This window comes from Arachis hypogaea, chromosome 4 (genome assembly GCF_003086295.3).
Source record: "Arachis hypogaea cultivar Tifrunner chromosome 4, arahy.Tifrunner.gnm2.J5K5, whole genome shotgun sequence".
NCBI lineage: Eukaryota > Viridiplantae > Streptophyta > Magnoliopsida > Fabales > Fabaceae > Arachis > Arachis hypogaea.
Window position 1 is genome coordinate 35881512 of NC_092039.1, and position 4946 is coordinate 35886457.

Consider the following 4946-nt stretch of genomic DNA (forward strand, 5'->3'; position numbering starts at 1 on the left):
TTGTATTCCAGACAGACTTTGAGAAATCATATTGACTTGTTGAGTCAATATCTTGTTCTGAGCCAATATGGCATTCAGAGTGTCAATCTCAAGAACTCCATTCTTCTGACTAGTCCCATTGTTCACAGGATTTCTTTCAGAAGTGTACATGAATTGGTTATTTGCAACCATTTCAATCAGTTCTTGAGCTTCAATAGGCGTCTTCTTCAGATGAAGAGATCCTCCTGCAGAGCTATCCAAAGACATCTTGGATAGTTTAGAGAGACCATCATAGAAAATACCTATGATGCTCCATTCAGAAAGCATATCAGAAGGACACTTTCTGATTAATTGTTTGTATCTTTCCCAAGCTTCATAGAGGGATTCTCCTTCCTTCTGTCTGAAGGTTTGGACTTCCACTCTAAGCTTACTCAATTTTTGAGGTGGAAAGAACTTTGCCAAGAAGGCATTGACTAGCTTTTCCCAAGAGTCCAGGCTTTCTTTAGGTTGAGAGTCCAACCATGTTCTAGCTCTGTCTCTTACAGCAAAAGGGAATAGCATAAGTTTGTAGACCTCAGGGTCAACCCCATTAGTCTTGACAGTGTCACAGATTTGCAAGAACTCAGCTAAAAACTGATGAGGATCTTCCAATGGAAGTCCATGGAACTTGCAATTCTGTTGCATTAGAGAAACTAATTGAGGCTTAAGCTCAAAGTTGTTTGCTCCAATGGCAGGGATAGAGATGCTTCTCCCATAGAAATCGGGAGTAGGTGCAGTAAAGTCACCCAGCACCTTCCTTGCATTGTTGGCATTGTTGTTTTCGGCTGCCATGTGTTCTTCTTCTTTGAAGAATTCGGTCAGGTCCTCTAAAGAGAGTTGTGCTTTGGCTTCTCTTAGCTTTCTCTTCAAGGTCGTTTCAGGTTCAGGATCAGCTTCAACAAGAATGCTTTTGTCTTTGCTCCTGCTCATAAGAAAGAGAAGAGAACAAGAAAATGTGGAATCCTCTATGTCACAGTATAGAGATTCCTTGAAGTGTCAGAGGAAGAGAAAGGTAGAAGACAGAAGTAGAAAATTCGAACTTATCAAAGAAGATGGAGTTCGAATTTTGCATTAAAGAATAGTGTTAGTCCATAAATAGAAGGATGTGAGAAGAAGGGAAGTGATTTTCGAAAATTAAGTGAAAAATTTTGAAAGTATTTTTGAAAAACATTACTTAATTTTCGAAAATGAAAGTTGAAAAGAAATCAAGTGATTTTTGAAAAAAAGATTTTGAAATTAGAAATGAAGAAGATTTGATTGAAAACTATTTTGAAAAAGATGTGATTAAGAAAATATGATTGGTTTTAAAAAGATGTGATTGAGAAGATGTGATTTGAAAAACATTTTAGAAAGATTTGATTTTGAAAATTAAAAACTTGACTAACAAGAAAAGATATGATTCAAACATTAAACCTCTCTCAACAGAAAAGGCAACATACTTGAAACGTTGAATCAAATCATTAATTGGTAGCAAGTATCTTTGAAAATGGAAAGAAATTGATTTTGAAAAAGATTTGATTGAAAAATTGATTTGAAAAAGATTTGATTGTGAAAAGATTTTGAAAAACTAAAAAAAAATTGATTTGAAAACAAAATCTTCCCCCTTTAGCCATCCTGGCGTTAAACGCCCAGAATGGTGCACATTCTGGCGTTTAACGCCCAAAACTATACCTCTTTGGGCGTTAAACGCCCAACCAGGTATCCTGGCTGGCGTTTAAACGCCAGTCTGTCCTTCTTTACTGGGCGTTTTGAACGCCCAGCTTTTTCTGTGTAATTCCTCTGCAGCATGTTCTGAATCTTTAATTCTCTGTATTATTGACTTGAGAAGACACAAATTAGAAATATTTTTGGATTTTTAATCATAAGGAAAAATCAAAATGCAACAAGAATCAAATAACAATGCATGCAAGACACCAAACTTAGCAGTTTGTATACTACTGACACTAATGAGAATGCATATGAGACACACAAAACACTCAAGTCAAGAGAATTTAAAGATTAGAGTGAGAAATCATCAAGAACATCTTGAAGATCACTAAGACACATGAATGAATGCATGCAATTGACACCAAACTTAAGATGAGACACTGGACTCAAACAAGAAAATTTTTTTGGATTTTATGATTTTGTAAATTTTTTTTTTGTGTTTTTCGAAAATCTAATGGAAAAAAGATATCAAAATTCTTAATGAGAATTCCAGGAATCAGTGCAATGCTAGTCTAAGACTCCGGTCCAGGAATTAGACATGGCTTCACAGCCAGCCAAGCTTTCAAAGAAAGCTTCGGTCCAAAACTCTAGACATGGCCAAAGGCCAGCCAAGCCTTAGCAGATCACTGCTCCAAAAGCAAGATTGATAAAAATCAACAAGCTCTTGTGATGATAAGTTGAAACCTCGGTCCAATGAAATTAGACATGGCTTCTCAGCCAGCCAGACTTCAACAAATCATCATGAAACTCTAGAATTCCTCTTCAAGAATTTCGAAAAAAAAAATACCTAATCTAAGCAACAAGATGAACCTTCAGTTGTCCAAACTCAACAATCCTTGGCACTGATGTTACCAAAAGCTTGCTCAAAACTTGAACAATCCCCGGCAACGGCGCCAAAAACTTGGTGCGCGAAATTGTGAACAATACTTTTCACAACTCTCATAATCCCCGGTCATGAACCCCAAGAACTTGGTGTTCAATACCATGGCATTACACAACTTCGCACAACTAACCAGCAAGTGCACTGGGTCGTCCAAGTAATAAACCTTACGCGAGTAAGGGTCGATCCCACGGAGATTGTTAGTATGAAGCAAGCTATGGTCATCTTGTAAATCTTAGTTAGGCAAACTCAAATGGATGTATGATGATGAACGAAATAAACATAAAGGTAAAGATAGAGATACTTATGTAATTCATTGGTAGGAACTTCAGATAAGCGCATGAAGATGCCTTCCCTTCCGTCTCTCTGCTTTCCTACTGTCTTCATCCAATCCTTCTTACTCCTTTCCATGGCAAGCTCATGTAGGGTTTCACCATTGTCAGTGGCTACCTCCCATCCTCTCAGTGAAAACGTCGCCTATGCTCTGTCACAGCATGGGTAATCAGCTGTCGGTTCTCGGTCAGGCCGGAATAGAATCCATCGATTCTTTTGCGTCTGTCACTAACGCCCCGCCTGCTAGGAGTTTGAAGCACGTCACAGTCATTCAATCATTGAATCCTACTCAGAATACCACAGACAAGGTTAGACCTTCCGGATTCTCTTGAATGCCGCCATCAGTTCTAGCCTATACCACGAAGACTCTGATCTCACGGAATGGTTGGCTCGTTTGTCAGACGAGCACTCGGTTGTCAGGCGATCAACCATGCATCGTGCAATCAGGAATCCAAGAGATATTCACCCAATCGAATGTAGAACGGAGGTTGTTGTCAGTCACACGTTCATAGGTGAGAATGATGATGAGTGTCACGGATCATCACATTCATCAAGTTGAAGAACAAGTGATATCTTAGAACAAGAACAAGCGGAATTGAATGGAAGAACAATAGTAATTGCATTAATACTCGAGGTACAGCAGAGCTCCACACCTTAATCTATGGTGTGTAGAAACTCCACCGTTGAAAATACATAAGAACAAGGTCTAGGCATGGCCGAATGGCCAGCCTCCCAGTGATCTAAGATAGCATAAAAATGAAGATAGCTACCAAAGTCCTCAAATACAATAGTAAAAGGTCCTACTTATAGAGAACTAGTAGCCTAAGGTTTACAGAAATGAGTAAATGACATAAAAATCCACTTCCGGGCCCACTTGGTGTGTGCTTGGGCTGAGCAATGAAGCATTTTCGTGCAGAGACCTCTCTTGGAGTTAAACGCCAGCTTTAGTGCCAGTTTGGGCGTTTAACTCCCATTTGGGTGCCAGTTCCGGCGTTTAACGCTGGAATTTCTGAGGGTGACTTTGAACGCCGGTTTGGGCCATCAAATCTTGGACAAAGTATGGACTATCATATATTTCTGGAAAGCCCAGGATGTCTACTTTCCAACGCCGTTGAGAGCGCGCCAATTGGGCTTCTGTAGCTCCAGAAAATCCACTTCGAGTGCAGGGAGGTCAGAATCCAACAGCATCTGCAGTCCTTTTCAGTCTCTGAATCAGATTTTTGCTCAGGTCCCTCAATTTCAGCCAGAAAATACCTGAAATCACAGAAAAACACACAAACTCATAGTAAAGTCCAGAAAAGTGAATTTTAACTAAAAACTAATGAAAATATACTAAAAACTAACTAGATCATACTAAAAACATACTAAAAACAATGCCAAAAAGCGTACAAATTATCCGCTCATCAAATGCGCAGCTTCCCCACCTCGTTCCTTCAAAATCCTAGAGCCACTGACACTCTGTTCATTTTTCTTCTTCAAAAAGGACTGAAACCGAGAAGGATCAAGAAGAGGAACACGCCCGCCTGCAAAAACACAAAATATCAGATAAAGAAGAAAAATGAAAAGCAAAGGTAAGACAACCAAATAATACCTATATAATTCCTCAGACCCCCCACTATCACCAGAATCATAGAAACCGAGCATGTCACCAATTGACAAACATTCCCCACCAGCAAAAATCTCAACCAGAAAGTCCAACAACAACTCTTCTTCCTCGCTACATTCGTTAGCTTCAAGAATTTGAATCGGTTCCGAACACCAATATAAAGGGCATTTCTCCACAAGCTCATCATCCAAGTAAAAGGGGTACTCCGATTCTACCGAACACACTTTTACATACATCGGCTTAAAATTTGTGAACGAGGATTTATATAACAAGAACAAAGAATGGCCAGGAAAACTACTTAGACAAACCTACAACCCTTTCCGAACCCCTTTCAATTGAAAAAGAGAAAAGAAAATGGGAAGGGAACAAGGAACAGATAGGAAATCCATCAAGCATTGAAAC

At 39.2% G+C, this 4946-nt stretch overlaps 1 non-coding gene across 1 annotated transcript; it reads left to right on the forward strand.

The window, feature by feature from the left end:
* The first annotated feature begins 300 nt into the window (after positions 1–300).
* Positions 301–408, forward strand: LOC112799308 (small nucleolar RNA R71). Its single transcript, XR_003200883.1, has one exon. It is a non-coding gene; the product is annotated as a small nucleolar RNA R71 (small nucleolar RNA).
* The last annotated feature ends 4538 nt before the right edge of the window (positions 409–4946 follow it).